The sequence below is a fragment of the Anolis sagrei genome, chromosome 5 (genome assembly GCF_037176765.1).
Source record: "Anolis sagrei isolate rAnoSag1 chromosome 5, rAnoSag1.mat, whole genome shotgun sequence".
Classification (NCBI taxonomy): domain Eukaryota; kingdom Metazoa; phylum Chordata; class Lepidosauria; order Squamata; family Dactyloidae; genus Anolis; species Anolis sagrei.
The window spans coordinates 56063783-56088241 of record NC_090025.1 but is presented as its reverse complement, the minus strand read 5'-3'; the positions used below and the strand labels follow the sequence as shown (position 1 = coordinate 56088241).

The following is a 24459-nucleotide window of genomic DNA, read 5'->3' as shown; positions in this document are numbered from 1 at the left end:
ATGTGAACACTTGCGGGATTTGGGGAAAATACACCTTGACATTTGGGAGTTGTAGTTGCTGGGATTTATAGTTCACCTACAATGAAAGAGCATTCTGAATCCCAACAATGAGAGAATTGGGCCAAACTTCACACACAGAACCCCCATTACCTACAGAAAATAAAGTGTTTTCTGATGGTCTTTGGAGACTCCTCTGGCACCCTCTCATGATCCCCCCAGGGGTAGCGACCCCCAGGTTGAGAAACATTGTATTAGACTGAAGAGAGTGTTAGTCTGTATGCAATAGAGAAGAGACTACAACAGAATGCTTTAGAGAACAGATTGTACCTGTATGATTGTACCCGAATACATAAAGTTTTTAAGTGACTCAACTATGTTACTTGAAATGAAGACTATCTATTTTTGGGAACATAATTTAAAAGCCAATATATTTTATGGTAGAGTAGATGCTTTTTGAGCAACTGAAATACCACTTCTGAAGATCTGCTATATATTGGCATATCTTTGTACCTAACAGTTCAGAGAGATAACCAGGTATATCAGTCTAACAACTGATATGCCAAATTTGCCTTGCATGAATACTAGTCGATATTTACAACTAAGGAGAAAAATCATTCAAGCAAGTATTTAATTATTCTTAGGAAGATCATACTTTACAAAGGTTATGATTATTCCAAATAGTGTGAATGCCAATTAGTCTCCAAAATGGTCACGTTTCCAAAAGGCTATGGAGACTCCTGGTTTTCCAAAAGGTTATGATCTCTAAAAGGTCATGCCTTTCCAAAAGAAATAAAGAGATAACAAACATCAAAGTGTCTGGCATTTCCAAATTTGCTGTTTTTCTCAGATTATGTGTAACCTTGCCAGAAGGGCTATTGTTCAAATATTAGTCATTCCAGCATTTTTCAGGAGAATGCAACTTCCTGGAGATGTCTGCAGTGGTACTTTAGATTGCAGATTATTGTGCCAAGTAAAGCTTTTTGATCTTTACGTTTCCATAAAACTTTTACTGTCTTTGCTGCAAAACACTGACACATCTTCTCCTTTGTGGTTGTTGTGTGCCCTCAAGTCAACTGCAATTTATGGCCACCCAATCACAGAATGTTTTTGTCAATATTTATTTAGGGGACATTTGCCATTTCTTTCCTCTAAATACATCCCATAGGACTTGGTGGGCTTCTTTCCAAGTATTTATTTTCATTTTAATGGCTCAATAAAAGAAAACACACAAGCTGTTTACATTGCAAGAAATATATAATACAACATAAACTCAACATCAGCAATATAAAACACTTTTAAAATAATGAGCAAAACAATCCAAACAACGATTAAGAAGGAATAAAAGAATATGCTGAAACCACCCATAAGTGAATCCAACACATCAACCTACTCCTGTTCAGCTATGGATAGTTTTCATGTATCCTCTCTTGCTTGCGTTAACAGTTGAATCCCATGTTGTGCCTTGTTTGATTCCATTTCCAGGTTCTCAAATTTGGGCATCTAATAATCGCATATTAATAATTTATATTTAATTATGCAAATCCAGAATATTAGTAGCTGAATTTTTAACACCGTTTCAGCTTCATTTTTTTAAACTACTTTTCAAGGAGAATCAGTACAGAGCAGTATTTTAGGTATTGGATTTGAAACATGGAAACCCAAGGTCTAATAATAATAATAATAATAATAATAATAATAATAATAATAAAGCATGCAAAAATACTATGGGACTTTCGAATCCAGACTGACAAAGTTTTGGAACTCAATACACCAGGCATCATGATTGTAGAAAAGAAAAAAAAGTTTGGATTATTGATGTCGCCATACCAGGTGACAGCCGCATTGACAAAAAACAACAGGAAAAACTCAGCCATTATCAAGACCTCAAAATCGAACTGCAAAGACTCTGGCATAAACCAGTACAGGTGGTCCCAGTGGTCATCGGCACACTGGGTGCCATGCCAAAAGACCTGAGCCGGCATTTGGAAACAATAAACATTGACAAAATCACAACCTGTCAACTGCAAAAAGCCACCTTACTTGGATCTGCAAGCATCATTCGGAAATACATTACACAGTCCTAGACGCTTGGGAAGTGTTCGTCTTGTGATTTTGGGATACAGAATCCAGCATATATATCTTGTTTGCTGTGACATACTGTGCTTTTGTGTCATTAAAATAATAATAATAATAATAATAATAATAATAATAGTAATAATAATAATAATTTATTTGTATTCCTCCTTATCTCCACGAAGGGACTCAGGGCAGATTCCAATCACAAAATAACAACCAATAAACAGATAATAACTAAAATTAACAACCCAACATATAAAAACAAATTATAACTTAACAACTAAAGTTGAAATTAAACATAGTCTATCAAATAAATATCAACATAAAATAAAGCATCAAACAGAAGCCTCAATTTCCCAAAGCCAACAGAGTTCCTTGGGGGGATATAAGTTGATTATTGCTCAAGATGTTAACTGAGCTAGTGGGGTAAACAAGGCCCGGATATGGATGACAGATATTAATGAGAGGTATAATAGCACTATCATTATCTATTTCTTCTCCTCTTCATAAGCCAATGAGCAAAGTATGTTTTAGTTGTGTTTTAAAGGTGCGGAGAGTGGGGGCCATCTTTAATTCCTCAGGGAGGGAGTTCCAGAGGTGTGGGGCGATCACGGAGAGGGCCCTTTTTCTCGTTCCCACCAGCCGCACTTGAGATGGGGGTGGGACTGAGAGCAGGGTCTTCTCCGATGACTGCAGTGTCTGAGTTGGTCTGTAAGGGGAGATGCAGTTCATCAAATAGCCTGGACCTGAGGCGTTTAGAGCTTTAAAGGTAATGACCAGCTCAAATTCTACTTGACCACAGAACTTACCATGTAAAGTGATCATGTACATTCCTGTACCATCATGATTTATTTTCATACACAGTTCTAATACTATTGCCATCAGATCACTCCAGTTTTGTTGGATTTCAAAACCAATTTCTTTACTGATGGCCAAAAGCTGTAGATCTGTGGACATATCACATGAAACCCTTGAGGTGGATTGTCATCTGATTGATAAGGGAATATGTAGAGGAAAGAAAAGGCAAATATGCAAACCACATATTCTTCTCTTGCATTTGTCTCACCCATACCTGTATCCTTTGCTGCTTGCACCCTCCCACTGCTTTTCACACTGTCTTCTTTACTTCTTCTCCTTTGCCTCATGTCATGTTTTCAAAATATCTCTCTCCCTTATTCTGTGCCTACATCCTTTGCTTTAACTTGCCTCATCTTGCTCCTTTGCCATGTTTTCTCTTTTTGCTAATAGCATCCCTTCTTCTCTCTCTCCCTCTCACCGTCTGCAACTGCTCTTTCATCTCTTCCATCTTGCATCACTTTATGCCTTCCTCTTTGGCTGCTTGATATCTCACTGTGCACTTCAACTTCCCCTTTCTTTTTTCTCCTGCCTTGCCTCATTTCATACCTTTATCTTGCCTCTCTCCACTTTTCAAGCACTCTGTGATTTGCATGTCTCACATTCGTTTCCTTGACTTACCCCTTCACCTTTCTTTTGAAACTTGCTGTTACTTCTACCCTCCCTGCCTTTCTCCAGCTTGCTTCACCCCGTTTCATCCTTCCTTTTTTGCAAACCAAAGTTACCATCAGGTAAGAGCCAAGTAAGTAGGCAAGTAACAATAGTGGTACTGACGAAAAGCAATGAGCAGTAAAAGAGGAAGATAAAGCCAAGAGAGGTGTCTGCAAGAGCAACAGTTGAGTGAGACAAGTTAGAGTAGAGAAGAGGTGGCAAGAAGGGCAACGTCTCCTCTTCTCCCACATCAAACCATGTGAAAAACAAATGGCCCTTCAATTAAACGAAACTTGATTTTTTTCTAGCTATCTAATGTTTGTTTATCATGTAAGAAGCAAATTGAGAATACAGTTAAAATGTTTGTGTGTGTGTATGTATAAAAGTTAAAAACTTGGCATTAAGCTAAATTTCCTTTGACCAGAAGCTGGCCACTTAGAGTGCCTCTCCTGCCACTGTGAGAAGGTCCTCCATTGTGCATATGGCAAGGCTCAGAGTGTATTGTAGTAGGTGGTCTGTCGTTTGCTCTTCTTTACACTCACATGCCTTCGTAGATGGCTGATTCTCTCATACCAGAGTGACTTGCAGCATGCAACCGACTCTCTTTCTCAATTTCCAAGCTGAGGAGCCTGTTGTCTGTAGACATCTACTGGTTGTGTTGCCAGCATGGTTGCATGGGCACCTTTTATTATCTTCCTGCCAGAGCAGTACCTATTGATCTACTCACATTTGCAAGTTTTCCAACTGCTAGGTTGGCAGGAGCTAGGGCTAACAGTGGGAGCTTACCCCGACCTGCTGCTTCAAACTGCCAACCTTTAGCTCAGGAGTCCTCAAACTAAGGCCTGGGAGTCAGATACGGCCCTCCAAGGTCATTTACCTGGCCCTCGCTCAGGGTCAACCTAAAACTGAAGTGACTTGAAAGCACACAACAACAACAACAATCCTATCTCATCAGCCAAAAGCAGGCCCACACTTCCCATTGAAATACTAATAAGTTTATATTTGTTAAAATTGTTCTTCATTTTAATTATTGTATTGTGTTTAGTGTTTTTTTGCACTACAAATAAGATATGTGCAGTGTGCATCGGAATTCATTCATGTTTTTTTTCCAAATTATAATCTGGCCCTTCAACAGTTTGAGGGACTGTGACCTAGCCCTCTGTTTAAAAAGTTTGAGGACCCCTGCTTTAGGTCAACAGATTCAACAGTTCAACAGTTTAACCTGTTGCACTACCGCGGCCCCTTCATTTAGCATAACAACTATACTCTTGATCCACACATCAATGGTTTATATTTCATTGCACATATATTCATTTAGGAGCTCCCAGTGGTGCAGCAGCTTAAACCACTGACCTGTTGAACTTGCTGACCAAAAGGTCAGCGGTTCGAAACTGGGGAGTGAGCTCCCATTGTTAGCCCCAACATCCACCGAGCTAGCAGTTTGAAAACATGCAAATGTGAATAGATCAATAGGTACCGCTTCAGTGGGAAGATAATGGCATTTCATGCAGTCATGCTCGCCACATGAACTTGGAGATGTCTATGAACCATTCTGGATCTTCAGCTTAGAAATGGAGATGAGTACCAACCCCCAGAGTCGGACATGACTAGACTTAATGTCAGGGGAAAACCTTTATCTTTACTATATTCATTTAGAAGCCAAGTTGAACAGAAGTTGAAATACACAAAGATCATTATCACATCATGGTTCTATAAAAGTACATGAGCCTCAAACTAGATCGTCTGTGGAAGATTGTTCCCTGACAGAACTTTGTCCAGTTAACAGTGTCCAGTGTTTTGAGCTGTATTTTTTCAGTGGAAAGAAGCCTCCATAATGCTGGGAGACAGGTATCACACTAATGGGCCAATTATACGGAAAGGGCAACTCTTCATTTGAAGAGGTAGGATCGTGGTGGATGAGGTAGAAAAATACCATCAATCAGTTTGGCTTTGATAACTTCAAATCTCTTTATTTATTGATATACTTTCTACAATAACTGAGAGAAATATACATTCTAACATTAAGAGCTTACAAGATGGGATTAAACAGCTCTTCTACCAAAGCACATTCACATCAAACATGTTTGCATAATGTTGAATAATAACAACAATTATTAAAATATTTATGTCTTCCCTTTCCCTCCAATTAATGTCGCCGAACTCTTCCCAGTGAAGCAAATCCTTGTTGCCATGGCATGAGGCAGCGATGACTGTAACCCTTATTCATGCATTTCTGTTTGCAGAAACCATAAAAAAGGAACACTTTTTTCTGAGGTCTGCAGAAACCAGCATTTGTGACATTATTACTGGTGACATCAAGGCAAGGGTGTTTGAAAAATAGCATCATTAAAAGGGCATCTCTTGGCAAAAGTTGTTAGAAGTGCAAAAAAAGAAAAAAGCTTAGTTCCACACCTCACTTGAGTGGGCTTTTTGGAGACTCGTGAATGAATGTTTCATACTGAACTTATCCTGAACTTTGGGTTATATATTCCGTGACTGCTATGCCATTTCTGCCAAGGTAGCTGATCCCCAGCAGAACATTCAGGCTAAATAATCCACTCCACTGCCAAAGGAACAGAAGGGGCACTTTCTTTAAAGATGGAAAATGTTGTTAAAAGCATCCTTGCTGTGTCAATTTAAGAAAGTGCTGTCCATACAATACCTCCAAAACATTTGATTTAAATCCAGTGACTAGTCCCAACCAAAATAGGCCCATGGAATTAATAGTATTTGCTGGGCAGCACTCAATGGACGCTTCCCTGGTTGATAAAATTTATAAAACAAATACATATGTTAAAATATAAAGCAATGTTTCTCAACCTTCCTCATGCCGTGACCCCTTAATATAGTTCCTCGCATTGTGGTGATCCCCAACCATATATATTTTTTGTTGCTCCTTCATAATTGTTATTTTGCCACTGTTATGAATTGTAATGTAAATATCTAATATGCAGGATGTATTTTTGTTCACTGCGCCAAATTTGCACAAATACGTGATACGCCCAAATTTGAATACTGGTGGGGTTGGGGGCGATTGATTTTGTCATTTGGGTGTTGTAGTTGCTGGGATTTATAGTTCACCTACAACCAAGGAGTATTCTGAACTTCACCAGCAATGGAATTGAACCAAACTTGGCACACAGAACTCCCATGACCAACAGAAAATACTGGAAGGGTTTGGTGGGCATTTCCCATGATTTTTGGAGCTGTAGTTCACCTACAGCCAGAGAGCACTGTGGGCTCAAACAATGATGGCTCAGGACCAAACTTGGCACGAATACTCAATATACCCAAAATTTGAACACTGGTGGAGTTTGGAGGAAATAGATCTTGACATTTGGGAGTTGTAGTTTCTGGGATTTCTAGTTCACCTACAATCAAAGAGCATTCTGAACCTCACTAACAATAGAATTGGGCCAAACTTCCCACACAGAAACCCTTTGACCAATGGAAAATACTATGTTTTTTAAAGATCTTTGGCAATCCCTCTGACACTGCCTCGCGACCCTCCTTTAGGGGTCTCAATCCCTAGGTTGAGAAACACTGATATAAAGTATGATGTACTAAAGTGAAATAAAATTGGCCCATATAGTACTACCTTCAGGATGTTGAATGTTGTTCCCTCTTTTATGATTTTCAGACATGCTTGTGCAAGTAAAACAAAACCTCTCCACACACAAGAGGAAGGCATTAGCAAGTATGTATGCCTTCAAGTTGCCTGTTGAATTATGGTGACCCTATAAAATTCATAAGTCTTTATCAGTCAAGGAATGCTTAGAGGTGCTTTTGCTATCTCCTTGCTCATTTGTGGCCTCACATCCATGTACTGACTAGGGCTGACCTGCTTTGCCTCGACAGCAGTATTTGTGAAAAAAGATCTTGGAGTCATTGTGGATAATAACTTAAACATTAGCCAGCAATATCATGCGGCAGCTTAAAAAGCCAATGGGATTTTGGCCTGCATAAAAAGGAGTATAGTGTCTAGATCCAGGGAAGTCATGCTACCCCTCTATTCCACCTTGGTCAGATGCACCTGAAATACTGTGTCCAGTTCAGACACCACAGTTTAAGGGAGATGTTGACAAGCTGGAATGTGTCCAGAGGAGGGTCTAGAGAACAAGTCCTATGAGGAGCGGCTTAAAGAGCTGGGCATGTTTAGCCTGAAGAAGAGAAGGCTGAGAGGAGACATGATAGCCATGTATAAATACGTGAGAGGAAGTCATAGAGAGGAGGGAGCGAGCTTGTTTTCAGCTGTCCTGGAGACTAGGACGCAGAACAATGGCTTCAAACTACAGGAAAGGAGATTCCACTTGAACATTAGGAAGAACTTCCTGACTGTGAGGGCTGTTCAGCAGTGGAACTCTCTGCCCTGGAGTGTGGCGGAGGCTCCTTCTCTGGAGGCTTTTAAACAGGTTGGATGGCCATCTGTCAGGGGTACTTTGAATGCAATTTTCCTGCTTCTTGGCAGTGGGTTGGACTGGATGGCCCACGAAGTCTCTTCTAACTTTATGATTCTATGATTAAATGTTGGTTTATAGAAATAACAGAAGACCCACCAAAGCCATTGTTGCCAGCCCCAGTTTTTAAAATGCTTCCCATAATATTTTCACACTTTCCATAAAGAGGCTTAGTTCATCATCATAATAAATGAAATAAGAAGACTTATGTAGACTCATACTATTAAAACATTATGAACAAACTCAGCTTCTTAAATTGCATCAAGAACGTATTAATAATAGGAAAAAAAGTCATACAACAGACCACTAGTATTATATATGCAATGGGGATCAACTATCTTGGCAGAAACAGTCATGGATGAGCCATTCTCAATATTCTCAATAAATGTCATTCCTATCAAAAGACACCCAGAGATTTTTAGAAAACCAGACTTTCCGTAACCTTTTGGAGAAAAATGGCATTCACAACCATTTGAAAAGCATAACCTTTTGTAAAAGTGTGATCTTCCAGAGATCCAAAAAATTCATTTGTGTAAGATTTTCTCTTTAGAGAAAAAGTAGACTTGGTTAAAAGTAACATGTTTGGTTTACTCACAACCTTCATGAATTCAGCATACAGCGGCTTAAAGAGCTGGGCATGTTTAGCCTGAAGAAGAGAAGGCTGAGAGGAGACATGATAGCCATGTATAAATATGCGAGAGGAAGTCATAGAGAGGAGGGAGGGAGCTTGTTTTCTGCTGCCCTGGAGACTTGTCAATCCAGTTAGAAATAGGTCTGAAGTAGTTTCTCTGTGCAGATAACACAGGGCATCTTTCATAAAATCAAACAGCAACATCTTTCTACTCAGAGAGACTAATTGAGTCTTTACATTCTGAGAGTCTAATGGAATCTGTCCTCTAAAATTGAGTCTGAGCTCTGAGCAGTCTCAGATCTGATCAAGTGGTCTGCAGTCCCTCCCACAATTTCTCAGGAAAACATAGAACAAAGGAAGAAAGCTGCTTATCAGAACATATATACAATAAGTAAGCAACAGAATTATATACAAACAAATTCCTAGAGAAGGCTTGAAGAAGGTTGTAATTTCCAAGAGAGACAGATTATTTCAGAGTTGGAGGCAAAATCTGGAAATGTTATTTTGGGAGAACTACGAATCCCAGAGTTCCACAAATGGCATCGCCAGAAATCATGGTGGCTGGCTATTCTGGGAACTATAGTGTAAACAAATAATGTTTCTAACCTCTGGATGCAAATTGGTGATGAATGGCTAATAAAACCAGCAAATTGCATTTATGGTCTATTTCCTCTCCCCAACCCCCATGCCTCCACCTTCCATCATTACCAATCAGCTTGCCTGATTTCCTGCCTTGATATTCTGGGATATTCTGATTTTGCATTATATTTTGATTTCTTCAAAGGTTGAGTGGGCAATTGCAGTAGGTGTGAGGGTCAGTTTTACACTTGTGCACTCAGACAGAGCCAGATGATTGCATTTTGGGGCCAAAAGAGGTGCCACTTTCTAGAAAGGAGTTAAATTGCCTGGAGGTTAACTGTTTATGCATCACACGGGTTTCAGGAATGATGGAACTGCCTTGGTGCCATATGTGGGCAAAAGTCAGCACTCCCATTTCTTCAGACACATGAGAGACAGAAAGACTAAATCACTAAATGATGAATTGGATGAGAAAAATACCTAAAAGCAATCAATGTACAGGAGAGGAATAAAGATAATTGCTTTCCCTTAGCAGATGACACGTCAAATTTGAACAGGCAATGCAGTAAGGGACCATGAGAGCTGCCTTTATCTATTGCTATTTTCAGCAGAGACCAACCTATGAATTTGTGTGTATGCATGAGGAATGCTTGAAAGTGTGAAAGAAGAGGGAGAAGTCAGGTAGCATTATACCCAGTATAATCCCATGCCCAGTGGATAGTTCCATGATAATCTGAATATATCTGATCTTGCCTGCTTCCAGAAGTTAAGAAGGATAGACATGGTAAGTACTTGAATGGGAGACCATCAGAGAATAGTAGGAAGGGCTAGGAAAGAACACTACCTAATCTGCAGAAGGGTTAGGAAAGAAGTCTACCTAAAAAATTGGGGAATTGCTTTCAACCAGAGCTGCCAGTACTGGACAAGATGGACCACAGGTTTGAAGATGGCTTCCTGTTTTTATAATGGAGGGAAAGAGAACAAGATTTCTCCTTGAGATTGACCTGGGTTGAACAGATGAGTGACTGGTGGCTTCCATGTTTTTGAGATGGTGAATCTACTTCTAGCTTTATCCCAAATTTTAAAGGAGAACTCCAAAGTGCTGAATCCGTTTTATTGATGGAACTTACTCCATCACTTTGGACAACTTCTTTAAGATTTGATTAAAACTTAGGGCCCTTCCACACAGCCCTATATCCCAGAATATCAAGACAGAAAATCCCACAATATCTACTTTGAACTAGGGACCCTTCCACACAGCCTTGTATCCTAGAATACCAAGGCAGAAAATCCCACATTATCTGAGTGCGGACTCACATAACCCAGTTCAAAGCAGATATTGTGGGATTTTCTGCCTTGGTATTCTGGGATATAGGGCTGTGTGGAAGGGCCCTGGGTTATCTGAGTCCACACTCAGATAATGTCGGGTTTCCTGCCTTGATATTCTGGGATATAGGGCTGTGTGGAAGGGTCCTGGGTTATCTGAATCCACACTCGGATAATGTGGGATTTCCTCCCTTGATATTCTGGGATATAGGGCTGTATGGTAGGTCCCTTAGTGTTAAGTGAAAACTCCCACTGGCACTGAAGCCACAAGCTTCCCCTGGCCAAACATGTATGCAATTCGACAAAGATTCCTATATACTGAAAAGCTAGTTTAAGAAACAACAGCAACATGAACAGAGTTAGAAATAAAATCAATCTTGATTAAAGAGAAGTCTTAAATTACCAAAAACCGTGACCTCCTGTCCAGGAGCAGAGACCAGGACTGCCAATGAGGTTTCAGTGAATAATGGTTATATCCTGCTTGCTATCAAGGCAGCAATAAAACCAGTGATGAGTTTTGGGTTTTATTTACTCAACCTTTATCTATAGAAACTTTGTCTATAAAGGGTGTGCAGCTGCCGAGCCTTAAAAGAACAAGACCCGGTTTGGGGTTTGGGATCCCTGTGGGTCATGAGGGGGCTTTAGAGGAGTCACCAAAGACCCCCTTTGGTAGAGAAGGCTGAAAATTTCTCCACCTGTCCATCTCTTCCTTTTTGGAAACAGACGGCGAATCCTCCCACCAAAAGCCCTCCTCTGCTGTGATTGGCCAGTCTCTCAGTCAAGGGGAGGGCTGTTTCTAAGACTCCAAGCAGGGAGGGGAGAGCAGGCATGCTTGTCACATGGCAGAGTGGTGCACTTGTGTAAACAAGGGAAGAGACTGCAAAGCTGGAGGGAGGTTCATGCCAGCAAATCCCTTTAAGGTATGGTAGTTCTGTGTGGGAAGTTTGGTCCAATTCTATCATTAATGAGGTTCAGAATTCTCTTTAATTGTAGGTAAACTATAAATCCCAGCAACTACAACTCCCAAATGTCAAGTTCTATTTTCCCCCAAAGTCCACCATTATTCATATCTGGGCATATTGAGTATTAATGCCAAGTTTGGTCAAGCTCTATCATTATTTGAGTCCACAGTGCTCTCTGGATGGAGGTGAACTACAGCTCCAAAACCCAAGGTCAATGCCCACCAAACCCTTCCAGTAATTTATGTTGGTCATGGGAGCTCTGTGTGCCAAGTTTGGTTCAATTCCATTGCTGGCAGAGTTCAAGATGTTCTTTGATTGTAGATGAAGTATAAATCCCAGCAACTACAACTCCCAAATGACAAAATCAACCCCTCCCAACCCCACCAGTGTTAAATTTGGGCGTATCGGGTATTTGTGCCAAATTTGGACTAGTGGATGAAAATGCATCCTGCATATCAGATATTTACATTAAGATTCATAACAGTAGCAAAATTACAGTTATGAAGTAGCAATGAGAATAATTTTATGATTGAGGGTGACCACAACATGAGGAACTGTATTAAGGGGTTGCGGCATTAAGAAAGTTGAGAACCACTATTCTACACAGTTTGATAAAAGGGAAAATTTTGACTAGAATGTTTAGTGCTCCCATTAGATACAGTAAAATAGTAGATTTTAATTTCATGAAAATATATTGGCATGTAATATGTTATTTTATTTTTTTAAATGGGGAAAAATGCTTCACACCTTTAGTGTCAACATAATATGCAGTATTCTTTGGGTAATATGCACCGCAATTTGGATGGGTAGCAAGTGTCTTTTGCTAATACATCTTGGGTAGCATTATCTCTGGTGTCGATCATCATGTTGAAATTCGAAACATTGGGCTGTTGAAATGATCTCATTTGGCTGCCTATGTCTTGGAAAGTATAATAATGTTCTCCATGTGTCAGTTCTGTGCTAACATGTCCATCAGTTTGAGATTTTTCTCTCCTTCCCAGTTACAGTTCAATCAATAGCCTTTCCAGTACTTCTACATTATCCATCAGTTTAGTGGGAGTCTGTTGTGTATGACTGATCATTATTCACAGCAGTCATCTGGCACTCTAATTTGACAAGCTGGCCCTCAGCGTGAGCCCACCACAAAAAGTACAAAACAAGATGCTTTCATATTTTTTTGTTGCTTGTGTGTGATAGAAGCTAGTTTTTGAAGCTGAGTTTGAACACATTTTCCAACCTGATTTATTTTGGCCAAATACCTCCTTTATCAGTTGCTTACTAGGGATAGAGATACTACAGGATGAGTTTGACATTACCTTTTAGCCAGTAACCAATCTAGGGTGCTTTATACCATGTGTGAGGCCCCATTTCCAGTTAAAGAGGTGATGGTACCTGTGTGGGGAGGCATTTATGTTACTATCTTCTGGGACCTTGGGCACTTAGTGATGTTCCTATTGTTCGCACATCTATATCAATAGAAACTATACTTCTGCTGTTCCTCATTGTTTTGTCTTAAAGAGAGGATAGTCAACTGAGGTCTTTCAGATGTCTGCAGGACACAGACCCTCAACGCCTCACCATTGGCTATATTAACTAAGGCTACAGGTGATTACAGCCCAAAAACGCCTGGGGGTGAAAGCTATTTCTGTTGATGTAACTTGCTGTCAGGTCAACTTTGCCTGAGTCAGTGTGGTACAGTGGTCTGAGCACTGAACCATGACTATAGAGATCAGGGTTTAATGTCTCACTCCTCCATGGAACTCCATTGGGTGACCCCGAGTGAGACACATGATGATCTCACCTTAGAGTTCTAAAGCACAGGTCTGTATTTCCCAATTGCCTGGTGTGCTCCTGCAGAATTCTGGGAAATGTAGTTTAGGGAAGCTAGGACCTCTTTGGCTGAGAATTGCAAAGGCCCCACCCTAAACTATATTTCCCAGAATTCTGCAGGAGCAAACCTGGTGATTGGAAAATGGGGACCTGAGCTTTTAGCTCTAATGTGATATTGTCAACACTTAGCCACAGAAAATCCCATAAGAGGCTCACTTTAGGGTCGCCAAAAGCCAAAAGCAACTTGAAGGCATGCAAGAACAACAATGAACAAGTCACCTCCAGGAACTCCAACCATCATACCTCTCAGGTCTTTTGCTTCATTTGCTGTCTCCTTCTGCTCCAGACAAAGGTAAACTCATGCTACTAGATTCCTGCACACATTTATGTAACATGCTTGCGCTGTCACGCCTGTGAAAAGGTCTGTAGACAGGATGTGTTCTGTATGCCCAACGAGACACCGGGGGTGCCTCGGATTAGAGGCCTTTTGGATTTCCTTAAACAAAGTCTTTAGAAACTTGGAAAGTTTAACAAAGTTCTTTATTATTGCTTAGGTCTTCAATAAATCAAACAAATACTTCAAGGCTTTGAATCAACTGGTGGCTTTCTTAATCTTGTCCACAAGGGACAGGCAACTATCTTCATGAACTGTTTCTTCACTATCAGGGAAATCCTTGACCTCTACCTGGGCAATCTGTCTTAGGCTCTGCTGGCGTGGGCCCCTACACCCAGTCCAAATTGCGTTATGGCTGCCGTGAGTGGTCCTTACCAAACAGAGTACTTTTGTAGATTTCAAAGAAGGTCTTCAATTCCCAGCGAAGGCTGGCTGTAAAGCTCTGGGACTGTGGGACTGAATTCCCCCCAGCAAAAGAGCTGTAAAAGATGAAGCTTTCTACAGATGGAATTGATTCACGTTCTGTATGAAAGGCTTCTCTGTGTGAACTGAACTAGAGGTCCCCTTTCCCCCTCCTAAACCCAGAAAAAGGGGCGGAACTAAAGAACCTAATGATGATTGATGGGTCATTGGCCCTATAATTGCAAACCAAGGGAAGCCACCTTATTGCAAAATGCATGGAACCTTGGAATACATGCAAACACTCAAAGAAAGAAAAGGAAGTTGGAGCTCCTGGTACAGCCGTACCAGCACAATGCTCAAAAAATTAGTTTTCATTTTACACAAACATCAAGGATCATGGCATGGATATCTTAAATGTTTAATGAAAGGGGGAATAGTAGCACTTCTCCACCTGTTCAGAACATCCCTGGCCAATCAGTTGTATAAGTGTAGTGCTTCTAGGGAGCGGGGCTGATGGGTGAATCAGTGGCATAATGCAAAGTATGTGGACATTGATCATTGAGTTGGGATGGAAAGAATACTAAAAATATTGGGGAAATGGTTCAAGAACAGGTTTGAGTATCACAAGAAAAGTTACTAATAAAAAAACTTCACAGATTAGGAGGACAGACTATGAGTGAAAAGTGTATGTGGTTTTCTGCATTTCTGTGCAGAAAATCACATTCCTGCTCACAAAGTGTCATTTTTAGTGCTGAAAAACAATGTGCATCTTTAGAAAACAAAGTATCAGTCTAAATTGAAAATAATACAAAAGCTACACAGGTTTTGACAACTTTCTTGCTGCAAGTAAATCAATTGGTAAAAGTATTTGTTCTTGCCTGCAATAACTAAATTTATGAAGATTTATATCCCTATCATTCAGTCACAGATGCTGTCTTGCAATCTTTACAACAGTCCTATAAATCAACATTAGGGCCCAACTAGATACAACAGCCGAGTAATCACCTATGCAAAATCATTTTGTTTGTAAAGTAAGGTAGAAATGGGAAGATGCTGTCAAGGACAATATGTGTTGAAGAGAGAACATCTTCCACAAAAGCACACTTGCATCACTTAAAATCATCTTCAGATGTTTTGCCCTTAGTGGATGCCAAGATTTGAAATTACCTAACAGGAAAAAGGTACGTGCATTTAAAGTAACTTCAAATAGAAAATGATCTCACCTCTCTCCCTTTACTCTGCAGGAAGGCCGCAGCCCTCAACAAGGCAGATGGTGAGAGGGTTCCCACAGCTTCTTCCAACTTTCCGGCATCTGTTGCCCGAGGCAATTGCTTCATTCTGCGCAATTGTGACATTGTAGAGAAAAGAACATAAAGTCGGCCTTTGGCATCTTCTGGGGTTTGGTTCTAGAACCACCCATCTCCACCCCCATGGATGCTTGGCTTGAAATGTATAGAGTGATGTAGTAAAATCTTGTCTCTTAAATACAAAATGGTAAAATCAAAGCTTTGTCGAAGGCTTTTATGGCTGGAATCACTGGGTTGTTGTAGGTTTTTCAGGCTATATGACCATGTTCTAGAAGCATTCTCTTTGCCTGCATCTATGGCTTTGCCTGCATCTATGGCATACATCCTCAGAGGTTGTGAGGTCCTCACAACCTCTGAGGATGCTTGCCATAGATGCAGGTGAAATGTCAGGAGAGAATGCTTCTAGAGCATGGCCATATACTCCAAAAAACCTACAACCCAAAATCAAAGCTTGCTTCTGAATTTTGTTTATATACCACACCTTTCCCCCTAAGCTCAATGTGTCTTACAACATAAAAAGAATTACAGGTAAAAATGCGCAGAGTTAAAAACATTAAAGTGCCTGTAGAATTAAAACTATTTAAAACATTGTTTAAAAAATGAAGAGTAAAGAACAAAAGCAATAAAGTCATACTTGGAAAAGCATGTTAAATATGGATTACTAAGCTAAGAAGAAAAGTAGTATAGTATCCATCTCCTGTTAACATGTTGGGCAGAATTATAACATATGTCTTCTCTAATAATTGGGATCAGTTAAGAAACTCAAAGGGCTCTTGGAATATCTGTGCCTTCTTGCCAGCTGCTCTCAGTAACAGGGTGGCATTCACTCTAAAGGCATGTCACATTAGGAGAATAAAGGCTGTAGATCTGAACAGGAAGAAACAGAGACTGGGTGTGCCAGGACAGAGCATCCTGCATAGGTAAACAAGAGAAGTGGAGAGAACACTGACTGTTAGGTATAATTGCTGTGACTGTCTGCTGTATCTCCACTATATTTAGAAATCGTGTCTCATCTGGACTTTTCTATTGCCAACAGTTTTTTTCTTCCAAAAAGTGTAGTAGCAGGGCCTGACTGTTGGATGGTGCATCTGCGCTTTGGCTACCAACAGTATATACCTGGGTGTATATACCTGGGGAACTCAGGTATATACATTTGGTAGCCAAAGCTCAGGTGCATCATCCAACAACCATCACTGCCAAACAGATACAGTGTCAAGGCCACAACCTAAGGCAAGGTTTAGCCAAGTAATCCACAAATGACCTCATCATATGAAGGTCCTTATGCTGGGGGACAGCGGGGGAATCCATCAGACAGTAGGAGAAACCGGCATTAAATGCTTTGTATTGCCTGCATCAACCCCTTCCCCATCACACAGGGGAAACTCTCACTGCCTGGCTTTCCCTTTTGTTGTTCCCAGCTTAGGTAATGAGAACATGGATAGCCACCTCAGGGCTCCATCCTACGATGTACCAGGTAGGGGAGGCTGGGTTATGCAATCCAGTTGTGCTTCCCCTCTCTCTCCACTCAGGCAGCTACCTTGCAAATACAGGATCTCTCCTATATCCTTTTGATTGCAAAGCAGGCCATGGTTCTGATCATGACTGATTTTTATTTTGATTTCCTTTATTGCCCATCCTAGGATGCATCCTAGCATCTCCAGAAGTAGCCCTGTGTCATATGATGGGCTCCATTGGGCTTTGTCCTGGAAGTCTCATGAGGTCATATGATGCCAAATACTCAGAGGAATAAGCAAGAGGGAAAACTAAGTGTTCATTCCAGGTCAAGAGCCAATTATCAGTAATATCCAAGAAGTAGGGTTAAGTCTGCAATTCCAAAGCTAATGTAATTCCCCTTTGTTTGTTTGTTAGCCAATATAATTGTAAATCCAATGTAGTTGCATAGGATCTGTATGTCTAATGTCATTCTTTGTTTAAATGTTTTTCTGTTATCTGATATACCTTCTCACACTGGAAATTGCAATAAAAAGAAACTATGCTTCAAAGTCATTGAAAAGTCATTCATGACACTACTGTCTTCAGAGCATAGTAGTACCCTCCCCCATACTCCTTTTAATTAATTAATCTTTTAGGGGAAAGCCACAGCATTTGAATTGTCTTTTTTTAAAGGTCAGTGTTAATAATATCATTGTCCCCGGATGCATTTTCTGTACCCACTTTTGCTCTGATTCCATGCTTGTTCATGCAGACTGTGCATATGTTCCTCTTCAGATGATACTTGTTCTGCTTCCAATGAAATCCACAAAAGCTCATGCCATAATCAAGAAATGTGTTTTGCTGCAACAGACTAACAGACCCCCTTTCAAATGATTTTCTTTGTCACTAAATGACAAAGCCAGATTTTTTGTTTTTTAAAAAATGTACCTCCATCAGTTGAATTTTGTCATGAGGAAGCCAAGTGTTCTTTTCCAATACACAGGAGCCCAGGGTGGTGCAGTGGGTTAAACCCTTGTGCTAGCAGGACTGAAGACTGACAGGTCGCAGGTTCAAATCTGGGGAGAGTGTGGATTAGCTCCCTCTGTCAGCTCCAGCTCCCCATGCGGGGACATGGAGAGAAGCCTCCTACAAGGATGGTAAAACATCAAAACATCCGGGTGTTCCCTGGGCAACATCCTTGCAGACGGCCAATTCTCTCACACCAGAAGTGACTTGCAGTTTCACAAGTCACTCCTGACACACACACACAAAATCCAAAAGATCAGAAAATCCTGCCTTAACCCAGGGTTTCAAACCGTACAGCCTTCCAGATGTTTTTGGAGTGCAACTTCTAGCATTAATTAACATTAATTATGCTGGCTGGAGCTGTGGGGAGTTTCAGTTCAACCATCTTTTGAAGTCCACAGAAGAGAGGACAAAGATTTTGGAAATCCAAACATAACTAGATATGCCCTTAGCCTCCTCTCACCTTGCTACTCTTGGTAGGAAGGCATTTTCGAAGAAATTGTTACTGCATGCCAGTTTTCGCATTCACATGATTTATGTATGAATGTTTCTTTCATTGCATGAAGATCCTGGCATTTGGATGCTGGTAAATGGGATTTTAAAAAATGGAGTGACAGGTGGGAATATAGCCTTGCAGACCTATTTGCACATGTCACTAGCCTTGCCAATTCTCTATTCATTCGATTCCAGGCCTTGACTCTAAAACTCAGATTTTAAAAATGGCTTGAAGCACTATTTTGGGAGAAGGTAAAATATATTTGGGGGTTGTTTTATTTTTTTGAGTTTGCAGTTACTTAAAGAAGGTATTAAAATTACCGCACAGGACACAATGTAAACGAAAAGAATCATCTAATGCCAGAATGTTATGTTTGTGGTGGAATTGTTCGTGGATGAGAAAGGATTGAAAAGAAAACATTTTTTGCATCGTTTTAAAAATACTGTAGTGAAAGAACAATCGTTACCTTTCACTAAGGATTTTTCTCTCTCTCTTCTCCCCATTCTTTGCAAAGTCAAGTACAAGGCTTTTGTAGCTGAAGCTAGCTATTCTGCCTTCCTTCTATTGTTTTCTTTCTCTCCCCATACACTGGCTACCCTAGTTTTCTCAAATAAATTTGTGTCAGGCCTCAGTTCTGGAGCAATGTGATTTTAATGCCAGATTCATTCCTTAATAACATAAGGTCATTATAGATTTTCTATAGGTGATAATCACTTTTCTCCTATAGATTCTCTATAGCGACAATCACTCTTCTCCTGGAGCTCCCGGTGGTGCCATAGGTTAAATCCCTGTGCCTGCAGGACTGAAGACAGAGAGGTTTGAATCTAGAGAGTGTGTGGATGAGCTCCCTTTGTCAGCTCCAGCTCCCCATGCAGGGACATGAGAGAAGCCTCCCACAAGGATGGTAAAACATCAAAACATCTGAGCGTTCCCTGGGCACTCCAGAAATGACTTGCAGTTTCTCAAGTCACTCCTGACATGAAAAAAAAAATCCTCTTCTCCAATAAATAAATTCTCCATCACATGGCTTACACAGCCCAACCCATAAAAATATCTTGGCGTCTTGGTTTTTAGGACTGTTCCTAGGGTTATTTGGGGGCGGTTATTCAGCAAATTGTATTGAATAGATTGCATCAATTATTATGATTTTCTGTGGGCGAGAAGATGAAGACTGGTATATTGCATATGTTCTGTATATCAAAAACTAGAGCTGATAGGAAAAATTGTGCAGTTTTTGGAATCAGCAGGTCAAATATACCCAGAAAGAGGTCTAACATTTGAGGCACAAAAATGTGTGTTGGCTAGTATTATATTTATTTATTTATTTATTTAATTTATTATAGTTATATTCCACTTTCTTTCACCCCCCCCCCCCCCATGGGGATTCAAATCAGTTCACAGTATGGCAAAATTCAATGCCACATATACAAACAGGTAAAAATACAATAAATCATCTACAAACCAAATAAAAACATATAAATACTATAAAACTGTTCAAAACAATAAAACCAAGTCAAAGCTGTCGTTTGTGTTGCTTCAATTATGCCGATTCTCTATTGCACTTATCCAAATGCCTGCTTCCATAGCTATGTCTTTTTTCCTGAAAACTAGGAGAGAGGGTCCAGTCTGATATCACTGAGGAGGGAGTTCCACAACTGAGGAACCACCACTGAGAAAGCCCTGTCTCTCATTCCCATCAGTCATACTTGGAAAGGAGGTTGGGACTGAGAGCAGGGCCTCCCCGACATATCTTAATTAATTAATTAATTCATTCATTAATCATATTTATATCCTGGAGCCCCCGGTGGCGCAGTGGGTTAAAGCACTGAGCTGCTGAGCTTGTTGATCGAAAGGTCACAGGTTCAATTCTGGGGAGCGGCGTGAGCTTCCGCTGTCAGCCCTAGCTTCTGCCAACCTAGCAGTTTGAAAACATGAAAATGTGAGTAGATCAATAGGTACCGCTCCAGCGGGAAGGTAACGGTGCTCCATGCAGTCATGCCGGCCACATGGCCTTGGAGGTGTCTACGGACAACGCTGGCTCTTCGGCTTAGAAATTGAGATGAGCACCACACCCCAGAGTCAGACATGACTGGACTTAATGTCAGGGGACTACCTTTACCTTTACTTATATCCTGCCTTTCTCAACCCTGGAAGGAACTCAAGGCGGCCTTACAACAGGCAGCCATTTGATGCCCTATGCACATATATCAAATAAACAAGTACAATTAAAACCAATAATTGAAATATGAATGATTAAAATATTGATCAAAATCACACCATCCAAAACATAATCCAGGGCTGTTCCAGCTGTCAAACACATTGGAATGCTTGAAGCTTCAGAACAGTCTTCAAAGTCAACCCCATGTAGAGTGCATTGCAGTAGTCTATTCGAGGTGTGACAAGAGCATGGACTACCAAGGCCAAATCTGACTTCCCAAGGTGTGGGCGCAACTGGTGCACAATTTTTTATTTTGCGAAAACACCCCTGGCCACCTGGGGTTCTAGGCTCAGTGATGAATCCAGAAGAACCTGTGTCTTTAATGTGTTATATGCCACACTGAACTTGCTGGTCAGTTTTATGGGCCAAGGCCCCTTCAAGACCCTGCTACCACTGAAAAAGAGAGCCAAAAAAGGAGAATTTCCATTAGGAAATTCCCTATTAGAACAAAATAAACCAAAACTGGGGAGCATCCAAAGGAATCCACAAGACGCCATTTTTCAAGATGCTCAAAAGATGATTGTTCATGGAAGAAAAGTTCTCCTACCAACAGGCTTTTCCATCAATAATTAATACCTTTTGAGCATCTTATTCCTTCTGTGGGTTCCTTTGTGAGAACCTGCACGTGCTGTTATGCTTTGTTTTGTCCGTGTACCTGAAAAATGATCCTCTAACCACATTTAGATTTGGGTTGGGAATTATACTGCTTGCTTCTGGGAGTGGAAAATAGCCCAGATCCATTTAAATTATGCCTACTCATGACCTAAATGTATATGGGAACCAGACTCATTCCCCAGTAAATAGCCACTGACCTGTACACTGGATCAAATTAATAGCTTCAATGGATGGCATGGTATCAGGTGAATTGAAACTTGTGAGCTCGGTGAATTAAGCACTGACCTCTGAACACTGGCTGAGTTCCTTTCCCACATCACAGTGTGCGGGGAGACAGACTTCATTGAAATATATATATATTTCCCAGAAAGTCTGGAAGTCTGCAATAATCCCATGGCATTATTCTTTTAACGTGCCTCTAATGCTATGTCATTTGTCTTCCAAATGTCACTCACATTTCCTACTTTCAGCCATTTCTCATCTGAATTTAAGTTCTGGCTTCGTTGATTGAAACTAAGTGGATTTCCTTGTGGTCCCAAAAGCTAGAATGGTGGATGATGTGTGTGTCTTCATTTAGACAAAACACATTCGCTTTTTCTATACATTGTCTCAATGATTTAACTATATATTTTAACCTTACCTTGAGCAACACAACTGTTAACTGGAACAATATACATTATGATTGCTTTGTCTATGGATTTCAACTATGCTGTTCCACACATTGAGGAGAGGCGGTTAAGAAATAACTTTTTTTACTTAGTTATTTTATTTTAGGGGGGGGGGGGTAGAGTTTATTTTTTAGTTAATGGGGTGGTTATGGGGAGGGAATATTATGGGATTGTTTTTGTAATTGATTTATTTCTATTTTACTATCTGTGTTTGTAATTTTTTTAACTTTCAATTTGTTGGATTTAAGTTGTAATTTTGAAATGTTTATAATAAAATAAAATTATTATGGATTTTTACATAACCATAATTATTATTAGTGACTTTATTATGATTATGATTGATATTTTAAATAACTCCCATGTTGTTGTTGTTGTTATTGACTTTTTACACAATCCCAATGCTATTATTATTGTTATTGACATTTTACATAACCCGTTGTCGTTGTTGTTATTATTATTATTGACTTTTTACATAATTCCCATGATATTGTCATGACTATGATTATTACCGTATTTTCTGGCGTATTAGATGACTTTTTAACCCAGGAAAATCCTCCCTGAACTTGGGGGTCATCTAGTATGCCAGGTATAAGATATCACTTCCTGTTTTGGGTCAAGGCGAGGGAGGCGGGCAGATGCCCTGCGCTGGAGCAGGGCACCCGAAGCTGCTGCAGCAGCTGCGCTCCTCCAGTACCACTTGGCTCCCACTACCAGACTTCAGCCTCACTGAGGGGCTCTTCTACTCCAGGCCTGCCTCGGCTGTCAATGCAGAGGAGGAGGAAGAGGAGGCGATATACTTGCTGGATGGCTGCGTCGCTTCCTCCTCCTCCTCCACTGCACTGACAGCAGAGGCGGGCCTGGAGTGAAAGAGCTCCTCGGTCAGACTGAAGCCCAGCAGCGGGAGCCAAGTGGCACCTGAGGGCTGCCCTCCAGAGCTGCTTGGCTTCCGCTGCTGAGCTTCAGCCTAACCAAGGGGCTTTTTTACTCCAGGCCTGCTTCTGCTGTCAGTGCAGTGGAGGAGGTGATATACCCCCCGGTCGGCCACGTCACCTCCTCCGGAGCTGCATTGACAGCCGAGGCGGGCCTGGAGTGGAAGAGCCCCTCGGTCAGGCTGAAGCTGAGCAGCGGGAGCCAAGTGGCACAAGAAAGGAGATTACATCTGAACATTAGGAAAAACTTCCTGACTGTGAGAGCCGTTCAGCAGTGGAACTCTCTGCCCCGGAGTGTGGTGGAGGCTCCTTCTTTGGAAGCTTTTAAACAGAGGCTGGATGGCCATCTGTCAGGGGTGCTTTGAATGCAATATTCCTGCTTCTTGGCAGGGGGTTGGACTGGATGGCCCACGAGGTCTCTTCCAACTCTATGATTCTATGAAAGAAAGAAAGGTAGAGAAGGAAGAAAGGAGAGAAGGAAATAAAAAAGTGAAAGAAGGAAGGAAAGAGAGGGAAGGAAGGAGACAATGAGTGAAAGAGAGAAACAGGTAGAGAAGGAAGAAAGAAGAAGGGAAAGAGGAAGGAAAAGAAAAAGAGGGAAGGAAGGAAAGAAAGAAAAAGAGAAAGGGAAAAGAGGGAAGGCTGGCCACAGCAATGCGTGTTAATATGAATATTTGTTGACTATTATTATTATGATGATGTTTTACCTAACCCCAATGTCATTATTATTAATATTAATACTAATTACTATTGAATTTTTACATAACCCCCATGGTATCATATTATGGATTTTTTATTTACTAGCCATCCCCTGCCACGTGTTGCTGTGGCCCAGTCTGGTGATCAGGAAAATAAAGTAATGAGAAAGTGTTGGTTTCTGATATATGTAATGTCTTTATGCTTGTGGATAAAGAGTATTTCTTGCTGTTTCTTTGTCAGTGTTGATGTGGAGCTTGTCTGGTTTGCCTACTCGGGAACATGCAACATAGAATTGTCCTTCTTTAGGGGTCCCTTTCAAATCTATGATCTCTCTGTGTGTGAATCATATATATCTCTTTATCTATGGCTGGATGGCTCTTTGTCAGGAGGTCTTTGATTACTTTTTCTTGCCTTGGTGAAGGGAGTTGGACAGGATGGCCTCAGGCATGTAGGCGGGGGGACAGGGACTTGGGGGGCTTCAGCTCCCCCCCCCCCGAAATTCTCATGGTGACTGCGAAAAGGCCTTACTGGTACATTATTTAAACTGTTATGTTTATTCATATCATGATCTGATCACCATACTCAATATATCCCATATGCATGGGGGTATTGGGGTAATGATACAAAAGGTTTGCTAGGTTAGACCCTCTTTCACTCAGACTCAGCCCCCCCCCCCACCGAATCAAACTCAGCCCCCCCCCCCCCCCCCCCAAATCAAAATCTGGCTACGGGCCTGGATGGCCTTAAGTATTTTCTGCTGCTCATGGGGGTTCTGTGTGAGAAGTTTGCCTCAATTCTGTCATTTGTGAGGTTCAGAAGGCTCTTTGATTGTAGGTGAACTATAAATCCCAGTACCTACAACTCCCAATTGTCAAGATCTATTTCCCCCAAACTCCATCTGTGT

At 40.9% G+C, this 24459-nt stretch overlaps 1 protein-coding gene across 2 annotated transcripts in view; it reads right to left on the bottom strand.

Moving 5' to 3' along the window:
• The window catches only part of NPY5R (neuropeptide Y receptor Y5), a 46875-nt gene extending 28867 nt beyond the window's left edge, over nt 1–18008 (bottom strand). The window contains exons 1-3 of one of the 2 annotated variants that reach the window (XM_067468706.1): nt 17853–18008; nt 17646–17765; nt 15387–15501 (exon numbers count right to left, since the gene is read on the bottom strand). The gene's annotated coding sequence lies outside the window, so the exon portion shown is untranslated. The remainder of the gene's footprint in view (nt 1–15386; nt 15502–17645; nt 17766–17852) is intronic. The other variant, XM_067468707.1, reaches the window with a different exon arrangement.
• Between the last annotated feature and the right edge of the window lie 6451 nt (nt 18009–24459).